We start from the raw sequence: 15,237 nt of genomic DNA on the forward strand, positions 1-15,237 counted from the left end.
AAAAAAAAAAAAAGAGCAACCCCAGAGGGTTGCCCCGCCTATGGAGCAGCCATTGTTTTCTTCCTTTACTTTCTTAATAAACTTCTTTTCCCTTAAAAAAAAGAAAAAGGAAATGCTGAGAATTACTTAGATGAGTAGGGGAAATGTTTTATATTCTGATTTCTTCTTCTTGACCTTTACGTCATTTTTATGTAATGAGAATTTGAAAAAGCATTCTTTTTCTAGAGTGAGACGTTGTACATAAATATGCAAAATATTAATTCTTCATGTGGTGGAATAGCACAGAGAGCCCTCAAATCTTTTGAAGAGTCTGCTAAGAGGATGTGATTCTTGCCAGAGGCCATAAAGATAATACCATGATAGGATTATGTATATGAAGGACAGTGCTGTTTCCTTTTTAATTTAATGTGACTAACAGTCTAAACCACAGCCTGTGAGCCCCACTGGCTGGCAACCCATGTCCACATGGCATTCTGACTCACATAGATCAAGGCAAGTTTTCCGCTTTGTCCCAGCAGGGGATGAACAGAATCCTGGATCGGACCAAGCCTGCTCTCTCGGTTTAGGACGGACAGTGCTCCTGTGGCTCCTCCCATTGTTGATCAGAGCCACATGGAGCCCGCAGCCGGACAAGCTTGGCTGGGTCCTTTCCCATTGGAACTCTTCTCCAGATACCGCAACCCCAATAAAAACATGTTACCTACGTATTGTATGTTGCACCCTTATTAACCTCATTAGACCTCATTGTAATTGTAATATTGCTGACCTCACTCTATGCATCAGCCAGCCCAGAAGTATTTCTAGAAGGCAGGGGCTGTGGGTCTGGCTTGGTCTGAGAGGTAATACTTAGATTTTTATTGACTGTTCTTTGTGTGAAATACATACAAATCTCTAACCCAGGAAGGGTCAGTGTTAGGCACAGACAGATATAACATGGTCATCCTTTCTCTTCCCCACTGAAGGGACTCCTTGCCTCTACAATCCTATATGTACTCATAAACACTCAAGAGGTAGGTCCCAGCTCATAAACACTCTTGTAGAGGTAATGGGTCCCTTACCTCTACAATCCTATATGTACTTCTCATTTTCAGTCCCTTCTCATTTTCAGAAGTAAGAGACATCTAATCCCAATTTCATTAATGTCTTGTTGAGTTGTCAACCTGGCTCCTGGGTAGAAGCCACTCAGGAGTGGCTGAGCTTGGCCAGGCTTGACTTGTGGCTAATATTGGGCTTTGCCTTGGCCAACAGCACACATAGAATAAAATTTAAGGCAACTTTCTGGAGAAAACAATGCCTGCTCCTGTCTATTTCACTAAGTCATTCTGCGGTTTAAATGAGAAGATCAACGTTAAGGGACTTTGCAAAGAAGAAATGTTATAATGGATGAATTCTCCAAGAAGGTGACAGTGCCAAGACCAAGTTACCTCTGGTGTTCAGGAATCACACAGAAGAATCATCAGAGAACTCAAATCAGAATCCCTAGGTCAAGGGCCTGAGAACCTGCTTTTAAAGATCCCAAAGCCATTCTGTCAAATTTTCCTTGGCCTACCCTTGGAGACATCCTCATCTTCAACCTATCAATTAGGCTTAGGGCTCCACAGTTCAAGCAGGCTCTTCTCAGATGAAGAAAAGTGTCTATTGCTACAGTTTCACATGACCCACGTTGTTGGTGAAAAAAAAGCAAACTCTGTCAAATATTTAAAGAGGTTTATTTTGAGCCAAATATGAGTAAGCATGACTGGGGCACATCTTTAAGGAGTCCTGAGAACATGTGCCCGAGGTAGTCAGGTTACAGTGTGGTTTTATACATTTTAGAGAGACAGGAGTTACAGGCAAAGACATAAATCAATACATGTAAGGTGTACATTGGTTCAGCCCAGAAAAGTGAGACATTTTGAAGTGGGGGCAAGGTTACAAGTCATAGGTGGATTCAAAGATTTTCTGATCGGCAATTGGTCAGAAGAGTTAAGCTTTGCCTAAACAGTTGAAGCCAGCAGAAAGAAATTGTTGAGTTAAGATAAGTGGGTTGTGGAAGCCAAGGTTCTCTATGTGGAGAAAGCCTCTAAGCAGCAGGCTTCAGAGAGAATAGATGGTAAATGTCTTCTCTGGACTTTAGAAGGTGTTAGATTCTCTCCTGAATCAGGAACATACCTGGAAAGGGAAGGAGATTCACTACAGAATGCAGATTTCCTCCCACAAGAGATGGCTTTGCAGGGCCATTTAAAAATATGTCAAAGAAATCTATTTTTAGCGTAGGATATTTTGATTTTCTTCAGGACCTGATCTTTGTTATGTGATGCTATACCAGAGTCAGGCTGGAGTTGGGTATCTTACTGCTACAGCATCTGCTGTGAGTCTTATGATCTCTCTTTTAATGTTAGTGGTGGTCAATGGTGCCTGCACTCCTCCAAAGAGGGGAGGGTAAGATGAGGCACATCCAACACCCTTCCCGTCATGGCATGAGCTAGTTTTTTAAGTTTCTTAACTTAAAAGAAGTTGAGGGAGTGCGTGGCTTAGAATTTTATTTTTGGTTTACAACCCTGTCTTCTTCATGAACCTCTTCAATTAATTCTCGAGATTTGGCCTCTTTTAAGAACTGACAGCATAAAAAAAGCACTATGAGCTGAGCACAGTGACTCACACCTGTAATCTTAGCACTTCAGAAGCCTGAGGTAGGAGGATCAATTGAGCCAAGGAGTTCAAGACCCACCTGGGCAACATGGCAAGATTCCATCTCTACAAAAAATTTAAAAATTAGCCAGGCCTGCTGATACACACCAGTAGTCCCAGCTACTCCAGCCTGAGTGACAGAGCAAGACTCTGTCTAAAAAAAAAAAAAAAAAAAAAAAAAAAAAAAAAAAAAAAAAAAAAAAAAAAAAAAAAAAAAAAAAAAAAAAAAAAAAAAAAAAAAAAAAAAGAAAAAAGAAAAAAAAAAAAAATAATAATGGTAAAAAGAGAAAGGAAGAAAAGAAAAGGCTGAGAGGCGCATGGGGCAGTAAAGCAATAAGAAATCAGTAGAGGTGGGGAGCAGAGATGATTCTCAAGAATCAAGGAGGGAAAACAGGAAGAATTTTAGAAAAACATGGAGAAAATCATTGGGTTAAATACACTCTATTTAAATTCTTAACAACTAAATAAACAGATGGGAGATTGTCATAATTTTGTGATGTATAATTTTATGAAACATGTGTTTTAGTTGATAAGAGATTTACAATCCATCCTAAGTAGAGTAAATAAAAAGGAAAGGAAACTGGATTAAGTGTAATTAACTTCTCACTGGCTAATGAGTGCCTTTGAAAGAGTTATGATTTGTGGCTGACACGTCCTTGCTAATTATCTCAAAGCACCCTAAAGGAGAGGGGAAGAAAATCGGGCAAGGAAGCCAGCATCTGCTGGGTGCCTCCTACATTAAACAATGTCTGCCTCCTCCCTGTGTGCAAAACTGAGGCTCAGAGGAGTTACTTCCCCAAAATGACAAGGCTGGAAAGCCATAGAGCTGGGATAAGAAATCAGAGCCTTCCGCCCTGGCTCCCCGGCTCCCTGGCTCTGTGGATGCTGTTAGAAAACTAACATTCCCAGAAGGGAAATGACACAGTGTAGAGAGATCATTCTGCAACTAAAGTATTTCTGTCCTAAGTCTTCATGATCAGCCAAATGGCAGACTTGGATATAGAATAATGTGCTGGTGCCCGGCATTATGTTAAGAGCTGTGGTGGGGTAAAGGAGATGCCTGAAACATCATGTCCAGCCCCGAATGACTAACAGTTGACTGAAGGACATTGTATTAATTTTCCAGAGAACCTTGTAGACCAGGTCTGTGCTAAGTTGTGCAGAACAGACTAGGTGGGGAAAGAGAGTTCAGAGAAGGGACTCCCATGGTAGCAGTTAAAATGTCAGTAGTGGGGTCGGGGCGTAGAATCTTTGCAGGATGCTGGCAGAGAGACCTGTGTGCCCCACAGTGATTTAACAGGAATGCAAAACCATCCCGAAAGAAATTCCCTGAACAATTAATTGAATTCCCTCCTTGCTTATCTTTTCTTTTGGAGGAGGGAAGCAGTAACATTCCTCTCCCCTGCTTTGAAAGTCTTGAATTCTCTAGGTTCTTTCTAAGTTAATCATTTCCTTGTTAAAGCAAAAGAGGTCTATGTTACCTTAAATGGATGAAGCTTCTTCTGAGTTTGAGCCCCTAGAAATGGTGTAAACCAGAAGTTCTGAAAACATTTTGGTATCAAGATCCTTTAATACTCTTAAAAATAATTGAGAACTTCAAAGAACTTTTGTTTCTATGGGTTATATCTCGTAATATGTATCACATTACAATTAAAACAAAAATTTTCAACTATTTAGTCCATTTTAAATTAACAAGAGTAAATTCATTGCACATTAGTATAAATAATGTTTTTATGAAAAACAACTATATTTTTCCAAGATAAAACAATATTTCATAAGAGTGGCATTATTTTAAATTTTTTTATATATCTTTAATATCAAGCTTAACAGAGATGATTGGATTTTTGTATCTATTTGTGCATTCAGTGTGATGCAATACATGGTTTTGATTAATATACATAGAAAAACTGGCCTGATACATATACATGTTGGAAAAAGAAGGAATATTTTAATAGTCTTTTCATTTGACTGAGGACATTCTTATTTGATATATATGAAGATTAGTTACAATATAGAATCTGAAACCACATCAGTGAATTTTCCATACTTGTTAATAAAATCCATCACTTTATCTTTTTTTTTTTTTTTTTTTTTTTTTTTTTTCCTGAGATGGAGTCTAACTCTGTCTCCCAGGCTGGAGTGCAGTAGAATGATCTTGGCTCACTGCAACCTCCACCTCAAGCAATTCTCCTGTGTCAGCCTCCCAAGTAGCGGGGACTACAGGCACGCACCACCACCCCTGGCTAATTTTTGTATTTTTAGTAGAGATGGGATTTCACCATGTTGGCCAGGCTGGTCTCAAACTCCTGACCTCAAATGTTCCGCCCACCTTGGCCTCCCAAAGTGCTGGGATTCTAGGCATGAGCCACCATACCCAGCCCTTTAAATGCATCTTTTACCAATGCATGATTTTGTAACATTATACATTAGTCATTTGGAAAAACTTGGCTCATGAGATCTCCCAAATGTTAATACATTATATTAAATAATACTTTTTAAAAACAAGTTTATTAATATTACCACTGATTTTATCAGAATAATTTAAAAATATTAGAAACTGTTAAGCTTTAGATGAAGGACATAAGTTTTTCAAAATTCTACTTAGGGAAATAATATGAATGTTAATCTATCCGAGAACAGTATAAGTCAAGTCTGCGCCAAGTTGTGTGGTAGAAAGTGGAAGCGTGGAGGACAGGAGCAAGAAGGTCAGAGGAAGGATCCCTGAAAATTCTCACTTCTTTGAATGCAACAAGAACACTGGCAAAACTTGTCTGAATCAACTTTTTCCAGGCTCTGAAAATTAATCAAAGGCAATTTGGGGAGCCTTTATTCAAGAAAAATGACTGAATCTCAGTAAGAACAGTTTTCTGGTGCTTTAACTTGCCCTGGTTCTATTCCCCCATAACCAACTCCATAGTAGTCTTGAAAACCAAGACTCCACAATCACAGTGAAAACCACTAGCCTGGCAGTAGCTGGATGGGACAGGACACAGTGGGGGCCCCTCCAAAGCCCCATACCCAGAGAGTTGTCATTGTTTGACCTGTCTAGTAATTCCCTGTAAGACCCCCCTCACAATGTTTTTGTGTGATCTGACTTAGAGTTCACCCAGCAAAAGCAATTTTTTCCCTAAGGGCATTTGTTAAAAAAAATTAAAAGCAATTGTTTAACACCATGGCTGCTTGAGGCAGTAGATAATAATTGGGTTAAACAAAAGGGTAACCAAAAGCTTAAAAGGGAAAGCTGGGAATGATATGCTTATAGGGGTCACTGAAAAGCTGAGATATTTTCCTGGGAACCTAGGAGACCACGCACATGCATAAGGCTGTGAGCAGCCTTCCTAGGCATGTCTAGGGCTGTGCACATGCTTAGGAAAGACCTGAGAAAATGCTAAGCTCTCACCTCTAACTGACCTTAAGTCTCTCTACTAGCAGGAAGTGAAGGCTAAGGCAGAGTTGTCAATTGCCTGGCTTAGTGTGAAAGCATGCTTCACACCCCAACATGCACACAGCCCCTCAGTAAACTGGGAGACCTATTGGTTCCAGGCATCTAAGGAAATTTCTGTCCAGTCATTACTTGACCACTAAGCTAACTCAGTAGAAACTTCAGGGGCCACAGACCACAAAGAATTAGTTCAGAAAAGTCACTAAAGTAAGCAAACAACAACAATAAGCCCTGGGAAGGTGGGAGAATCTCATTTCCAGAGTTGCCAAATTACATTGTTTAAAATGTCCAGTATTCAAGAAAAATTATGTGGCATGCAAAGAAACAATAAAGTATGGCCCATACACAGAAGAAAAAGTAATCAATAGAAACTGTCTCTAGACCTGCTAGACACAAACTTTAAATTACCTATTTTAAATATGTTCAAAGAACTCTCTAAAGAGCTAAAGAAAGGTATGAGAATGGTGTCTCAATAAAGACATAGAAATTATAATACAAACCAAAGAGAAATTTAGAGATTAAAAATTACATTTACTTAAGTAAAAAATTCATAAAAGGGCTCAACAGCAGATTTGGGCAGGTGGAATAAGAATCAATGAACTTGAAGATGATCAATTGAGATTATGCAATTTTAGGAAGACAAAGAGAAAAGAATGTAGAAACATAAAGAGTTCTGGAGCCCGACGGTATACCATCAGGCTTACAGCATATGCAAAATGAGAGTTCCTGTAGGAGTGAAGATAGAGAAAAAACCAGAAGGAATATTAGAAAAAACTGGAAGTCCCTAGTTCAAAGAAGTGACAGCAATGACAGCTTGAAAGTTTGGATTTCATCACTGGCAACACCTACTTTTAGTTTTCCTTGTAGGGGCAGGCTTTGGCTTTCCTTGAAGGAGCAGACATTTTCAGAAAATGTCTGTCAAATACCCAAGGCTGAATAACCATCATGGGTTCATGATTCTTTTGAGTAAAAATCAAAATCCATGAAAAAAGTGGCTAGTTTAGCTTGCAACTTAAGCAATCATACAGATGCTTGTCCTTAAGATGTTCATCATCTAAGGAACAGAGGTGCTCTGTGTATACTTCCCATTTTATTACATGGAGTATCAAAAGGGCTACTGAGTTATCAAGATTAATACAATTACCCCATTTTTACTGATGCATCAAGGACATTACTAAGTAAAACTTTCTGTTTGTTGTTTTTAACTGTGGCTGTATGGAAATGCAGAATTCTATGGCAAGTAATATGGCTTGGGACCACTGCCATGATTCATGCTAAGCCACCAACAGACTTATCCTTCATTACTTTTTGCCATCAGGGCACATGTCAACACAATGAAAAGTGCAAATAATGTTTGAATATTTATTTTTATTTTTAAGTTCTGGGGTACATGTGCAGGATGTACGAGTTTGTTAACATGTGCCATGGTGGTTTTCTGCACCTATCAACCCATCACTTAGGTATTAAGCCAAGCATGAATTAGCTATTTTTCTAGTGCTCTTCCCCTCACACCCACCCCTCTAACAGGCCCCAGTGTGTGTTGGTCCCCTCCCTATGTCCATGTGTTCTCATTTTTAAGCTCCCACTTACAAGTGAGAACATGTAGTGTTTGGTTTTCTGTTCCTGTGTTAGTTTGCTGAGGATAATGGCTTCCAGCTCTATCCATGTCCCTGCAAAGGACATGATCTCATTCCTTTTTATGGCTGCATGTATTCCATGGTGTATATGCACCACATTTACTTTATCCAGTCTACCATTGATGGGCATTTGGGTTGACTCCATGCCTTTGTTATTGTAAATGTTGCTACAGTGAACATATGCATGACCATATCTTTGTAACAGAATGATTTACATTCCTTTGGGTTTATACCTAGTAATGGGATTGCTGGGTATGTTTATTTTTATGATAACAGTTTTGACCCTGATGATCCCTAAAAGGGTGTTAGGGATTTCCAGAAGCCCAGGGAACACACTTTGAGAATCACTGATTTAAGATATTCACCAAGGGAAGCCTGGATACACTCTCACAGCAGAGCAGCTGGCTGTTGCACCCTGGAAGATGGGCATTAGCATGGAGGGGTCACTGCTTTGCTTGGTTTGTTCATTCGTACACTCTCTTAGGCTGAGGACATAACTTCTGTGGTTTTTCTTATTTGCAAAGGGGAAAGAAGACCTATGTCTGGGCTCCACTTCCAGAGATTCTGATTCAATGCTTAATACATGGGCCTATGTAATTTAATTTTGGGCAGGAGGAGGCTGGTTCCATCAATTCTGGAAGGCCTAATCCTAAAAGTTCTTCAGGATTCAGCCAACTTAGCTTGATGTTGTGCTTTGGGAACAAGGGTTAAAAATATGAGTAAGAAGTAAGCAGAACAAGAATCCACAGGACTAGTAACCCCATCAAAGAGGAATATGAAGACAGCAGGTTGGGGAATAGAAAGGAACCAGTAGAAAAGGAAGACATAGATGAATGATTTATTTTTTTTATAGCCACCAGCACGATATACCCATGAAAATGATATAATTTTCAGTCCCTACGTTTCAGTCATCATCTTCTTCATTCTCATTCTCATCCTCATCCTACCCTAAAGGCAACATGCATTATTTTATACATCTACATAGTGACCATTAAGAAGGTGGATGATTCCACCAGCAATAAAAATAAAACCAGTAATCCCGTGTGGCCTAAAAAGTAGATAATCCTAGCACTACGGTTGTTTTTCTTCCTTATTGTCTGCCCTGAGGTCATTTCTCTTCTCCCAACAATATTAAAATTGCTGAAACTCAATCTGTAACTTGACCAGGCACCCTGAAGACAGGGTTCATAGAAGAAGAAGCTGAAGTATTGGCTAGAGGTTAAGATTTGGAATCCTCAGCCAGGTGCGTTGGGTCCACCTGTAATCCCAGCACTTTGGGAGGCTGAGGCAGGCAGATCACTTGAGGTCAGGAGTTCGAGACCAGCCTGGACAACAAAGTGAAACCCCACCTCTACAAATTTTTGTAAAAATACAAAAATTACCCAGGTGTGGAGGTGCGCATGTGTAATCCCAGCTACTGGGGAGGCTGAGGCAGGAGAATCACTTGAACCCGGGGGTGGAGGTTGCAGTGAGCTGAGATTACACCACTGGACTCCAACCTGGGTGACAGAGCAAGATTCCATCTCCAAAAAAAAAAAAAAAAAAAAAAAAAAGACTTGGAATTCTCTCTGGAATTTACATATTATATAACCACCATCTGCACCACAAGCATTCCATTTTATTATGCATTCCACTTTCCAGTGAAAGAAAACAAGATCTGGGAACATGATATCTAGTGTCTTCAACCCTACAGCCGGGAATGCAGGGGTAGGGAGGCCTCTGAAGCTCCCCCTCCTGTGGCTGTGAAGGTTCTGAGCCTTGCTTCCCATTGCAGCAGGGAGGGGGAAGAGGGCTCCACTCAATAAATAATCACCCGATGACATCTGTGTCCGTTCCTTGGTCATAGCACCAGGTGAAGGTCATCATATTTTCTTAAGCCAAGTGTCTGTATTTTATTACTTGCCTAACGGCTGCTATCAATAGTCTTATTAATAACTGAAGAAATAGGAAAGACTTTGGTTTTTCCCATGCCCCAGAGCTATCTTTGTCCTGGAGATGGAAGAATTCTGAGTTTCACGATCACATTTTCTACAAGCAACTTGATACCTTTCAAAACTAATGAGGGGATTCCTCATACATTTACCAATTTATTCAGTTATTAATTCAACAGATTGATTGAACCACACACCTGAAGAGCTGAAAGGGACCTCAGGGCTGTGTCTCTCCCAGGCCTGTTCTCACCCACCTTCTTCCTGGGTTCTGCTTTCCATCACCAGGGCTGACCCCTGAGGCTACAACACCCCAGCTCCTGTGACTGCTGGCTTCTTGCTGTGTTTGACCAAAGAGAGACAGGAGATTGGGGGCTCGGAGGGGAAGAAGGAAGAAGCCATTTCTTTGGTAGCTCCAGATCCCACAGGACAGCTAACCGGAGGCCCAGCTTCTGCCTGGTAGCCTGTGACTTGGAACTGGGAGTCTTGCCTCCTCCCTTTGTCTCTGCTGCCCAGGAGATAGTGGCTCTGGGTGACCCCACTGTTCCCTGTTGGCTCAATCATCTGTGCAGCCCTGAACTAACTGCTTCAAAATGGTTTTTGTCTTCCTGTTAGACCCTAACAGATGCAGGAATTGGAACTATCTTATAGATATTGAAACTGAGGCCCAGAAAAGATGTGACATGTCTTAAGTTATATGGCCAGAAAAAAGGAACTGTCTACCATGTATAAAGCATCACATTAGCCACTATGTAGAAGACAAGGATGTGAAGTTCCTAGGTTCTTTTCTCAAGAGCCTTCCATCCAGTAAGGGAAATGACGTGTCTATACAAACAGCTATAATACAGGACAGTGTGCCAGGCACCATTAGCAAGTACGCCAGTTATAGGGATTCAGGTGTTGGCAGGGAGCAACATAATGAAGGGAAGTTTCCTGGGGAGCTTAGCAGCCGAAGCAGACTAGGAAATACAGGGTGGGATTTTGGCAGGAAAGATGGTGTGTCCCTGGGCTTGGTGGAGGGGCGATCATTCCATGCAGAAGGAATAGCCTAAATGTGTGAGGAGGTAGGAAAGAAAGCTTCAGGCCCTCCCAGGAAACAACAAACCATTTTTAGTTTGGAACTTGGGAGAATGGTAGGTGGGAAGGTAGGGTAACTGCATTGTTCACTGTTTAAACAGGACACTTCAGAGAGTAAAAAGGGACTCTCTTAATGCACCAAGGCAACAGGCAGAGACTGGGGCCATGCTGGGGAAACTGAGGGTGGCCCAGGTGAATCAGGAGAGATGGTCACCTGCCAAGAGGTGGCTGAGCCCAGATCATGGAAGGTTTTCCATTCCATATTAAGGGGTTTAGACCTCACGTTTCAGTTCACTGGGAAGCAAATCAAATAGTCATATAGGAAGGGATGGAAAATGATTCTGTAAGGTGCTAACTGCATTTTATACCACAGACCGGAGATGAGGAGCAAACACTCTTGCTCTCCATATCTGATGTGACCTGTGGCCCCCAAATGAGCAGGAACACCCTGTTCTCCCATATGTCCTTCTGGACTTACAGCTATACATGCTTAGCACACTGCATGGGACTTGAGAAGGGAAACAAGAAATTAGGAGAAGATGTGGTTCCTTCCCCAGGGGAGATGTCCATTTTGCCACGAGATGAGCCTTTCAGGTATTAAACAAGGAGCAGTATGCGATTTGCAAACTCCAGTGTCATTGAATTCTAAAATGCACAGCCGAGGCAGCTAGAGCTGCTGGTGGTTAGGAGGGGAGAGGTCACAGTGGCCTGGGCCTTCAGGGAACCAAGCCAGGAGCACAGAAGTCAAGCCTGGCAGGGATCAAGTGGCTGGGGGAAAAGAGGGGAGGGCATTCCAGGCAGATGCACCAGAGCTGGAATGATCAGGTCATGTGTAAGGGACAATAAAGCAATGAGCTGACGTGGGATTCGCAGAAGGTGGGCTGGGGGTGAGGGCCCGGAAGAACAGGGGCAGTGGGTGGGAAGGAGCTTCCGTGTGGAGGGTGCAGAATTCTGTTCAGAGGTACTGCATGCGTGTGAGCTGCAGAAGACAGTTTACTTTTCTTCACCCAAGTGCAATTCAGAGCAGATTGCAGAGGCAGTTGGTAAAGTCAGTACTGCATAGCGGTTAAGGGACAGACTTAGCAGTGGGTGTGCCTGGGTTCCCATGCTGGCCCATCTGCTGGGCAGCGTTGGACAAGCCACTTGACAGCTCTGGGCAATAGCTGAACCTACATCAATGGGTAACATGGGGATTAAGGGAGTTAACTCCTATAAAGTGCTGAAAGCAGAGCCTGGCACACAGTAAACACTAAATCAGGAGTTCTCAACCCTGGCTGAATGTTCAAATGACTTGGAGCGCTTTGTAAAAATACAAGTGCCAGAGGATTTTTAGGGCAGGGAGACTTCTGACAATTCTACAAAGGTAGATACATGTCATGACACCTTTGTCCAAACCTGTAGAACAGACACCAAGAATAAACCCTCATGTAAAGTACGGACCTGGGGTGATGACGATGTGTCAGTGTGGGTTCGTGGGTTGTAACAAATGCACGGTGCCAGACAGAGGTTTGTGGGAACTCTGTGTGTCTGGTGCTCAATTTTGCTGTGATCCCAAAACTGCTCTAGAAAAATAAAGTCTATTTAAAAGGAAAAGGACTGGGTGCAGTGCCTCTCACATGTAATCCTTGCACTTTGGAAGGCCAAGGCAAGAGGATCACCTGAGGTCAAGAGTTCGAGACCAGCCTGGCCAACATAGTGAAACTTCATCTCTACTAATACAAAAATTAGCCGGGTGTGGTGGTTCACACCTGTAATCCCAGCTACTTGGGAGGCTGAGGCACTAGAATCGCTTGAACCCGGGAGGCAGAGGTTGCAGTGAGCCGAGATTGTGTCATTGCACTCCAGCCTGGGCAACAAAGCAAAAGCTCTATCTCAAAAAATAAAAATAATAAAAGGAAAAGGAAAAAAAAAAATACCAGTGCCAGGGCCCCACGTCTTCCCTCTACCACCCCCCCACCGCAAAAAAAAAAAAAAAAAAAAAAAAAGCACACTTAAGCAGCATAATGGGGTGAAACCTTCACTGTCAGGTTTTTTAAAAAAGGCTTCTAGGCTATTCCTTTGGGCAGCTAGCGCTCAAAAGCACTGAACTAAATAAACGAAAATAGATTCTTGTACAACAGCAAGCACGCTGGGGAACAGACAAGTTGATGATAGAGCTGGGATCCTTTCCTGGGGATGCCTAGGGAGCAGATTTCTGGCTCTCACTTGGCATAGAAGCTCTGCACTTTTGACAGATTTCTGAGCCTCTGGGAACAATGCAGAGACTGACCAGAGGTTCTTGGAATAAGAAATAGGCAAACTGATTTCAGAAAGGAAAAAAACCCTGTGGCATTACTACCACCATGCTTAGTTAATAGACGACTGACCCCTTCTTATCAAAAGAAAACTCAAAATTATCCAGAAACAATTTCCACCCACAGCACCTAATGGGCCACCAAACAAGCATAATGTCCCAGAGATCTTAAGGGACATTGTGACAATATACCAAAACAATCTTAAGCTTAATCTTAAGCTTAAACAATATACCAAAACAATCTTAATCTTAAATGACTGGCAATGTATTCTCTGAAAGGCCCGTCGTCTTGAACCCGGTAGGTGGAGGTTGCAGTGAGCCGAGATCGTGCCACTGCACTCTAGCCTGGGTGATAGTGAGACCCTGTCACGAGAGAGAGAGAGAGAGAGAGAGAGAGAGAGAGAGAAAGAGAGAAACCCTCTTGTGTGTTCCCATCTCACTTCAAATCAAATCCAAAGTCATGACCATGTGCCATGGCTTACAAGCAATGAGCTGACATTGGAGTCACAGAAGGGAAGAGAACCTGCCTTCCCCGGATAATAACCACATCTCCTCCCACTCTGCCCTTTCACCTCCGTACCCAGAGCCCCTCACCAGAGAGACCTTCCTACAGTAATGCGCCTTCCCTCCCTTGTGCTTCTTCATTCTTTTTCACCTGACACATGACATAGTTCCTGGTCTGTTAAATGTCTGGCTCCTCTGCTTATCCCTTTCCCATGAGATCAGGGACTCCAGTGTTCACTGCTGTATCCTCAGGGCCTACAGCAGTCCCTGGCATACAGGAGGTCCTTCATGCATCCTTATTTTTGAATGAAGTCCTTATAATCACTCCTTTTTGAATTATATTCCAGGATGTATCTTAATAGATTTTGTTTGGGAGGATGGTACTTGTAGGGTGAGATGCGGTGATTAATATAACGGACTCAGGGGCCCTGGGAAACAGATTTTTGGGGTTCTAATCCTAGCTTTGTTTCTAGCCTGTTGTATTACTTTGGATGGGCTTCTAGGCTTCTAAGCGATCTCTCTGGGCCTTGGGTGACCTAGAGGGTGTAAGCAGTGGACTAGACCAATTGGATTGGAGAAATTAAAGCAGAATTTTTTAGGGATGGGACATAAGCATCAATCATTTTTAGAAGTTCCCCAGAGGTAATGCATAGCCAGGAGTGGGCTAAGTCTTAGAGCGGGGTTTCTCTTATATTAAAAATGCACGCGAATCACTTGGGATGCCATGAAAATGCAGGCTCTGATTGGCTGGGTCTGGAGAGGGAGCAGGGATTTTGCCATTTTAACAAGCTCCTAGGGGTTGCTGACGCTGGTGGCCCAAGACCAGGCTCTGAGCAGCATCATCTTGAAGTCGCTTCCAGCTTGGTGACTCCAGTGTTTCTATCAAGGGTAAAGGTCCCTTTATTAAATTCTCAGGAAAACATCAGCTGTCACTCTGCTAGCTGCTCAATTTGAGCTCAGCTCCCTAGTCAATGACTGGCAAACTGCCCCCGCATGTACCCTGTGGGTGTTAAGAGTTGGTTTTCCTTCTTAAAAACAAATTGCTGAACTCAGAAAGGAGGAATGAGCAAACCCAGGTCTGCAAACGTCTCTCTCAAAAGCAGGCTCGGAGACCTGTGGTCAGGGAAGAAACCCGTCACACGTCAAAGCTTCCCTTTGTCTGCTGTTCTGTTGTCAGGGCCTTGGTGCTGGCTGTGTCCTGTGTCCCTCTGTGTCTTCTTGACCGGACCATCTCATGATGCCTCTGCCTGGCTGCCACCTCCTGATGCCCACTGGTGAGCAGAGACAGACAGGCAAGCAGGTCACCCTGCATTGGGCAAGAGAGCAGCCTCATGAGGGCTGTCAAGGAGCATCTCTAATGGGAGAAGAATCTCCAGCTGTCACAGGGAATGGGAAGTGACAGAAAGGGAGCAGCCACTGTCTGACACCCTGCAGTTCAAACAGTGACCAGAGCTGCTGACATCGGGGCCTTCTCCTACAGCTGCTCATTATTCTGCCAACTCAATCCCCTAAGGATTCAGCAGCAGAGCCCCTGACCACCAAGAAGCCACCGTTGATTCAGTTCAGATGGCCATACATGGAATGGCTCTTTCGCCTGCTGCCCTTGAGGCAAGACACAATGAAGAACAGAACCCCTGGATGCATTGCATTAATTCCTCCCACAAATCTTTTTTTTTTTTTTTTTTT

The 15,237-nt window shown here is 42.7% G+C and overlaps 1 protein-coding gene across 3 annotated transcripts in view; it reads right to left on the minus strand.

The window, feature by feature from the left end:
• Nucleotides 1–15,237, minus strand: part of ALPK2 (alpha kinase 2) — a 164,320-nt gene that overhangs the window by 90,379 nt on the left and 58,704 nt on the right. The gene's annotated exons all lie outside the window — the stretch shown is intronic.

The sequence above is a fragment of the Cebus imitator genome, unplaced genomic scaffold, assembly GCF_001604975.1.
Source record: "Cebus imitator isolate Cc_AM_T3 unplaced genomic scaffold, Cebus_imitator-1.0 Scaffold55, whole genome shotgun sequence".
In the NCBI taxonomy this organism is placed as follows: domain Eukaryota; kingdom Metazoa; phylum Chordata; class Mammalia; order Primates; family Cebidae; genus Cebus; species Cebus imitator.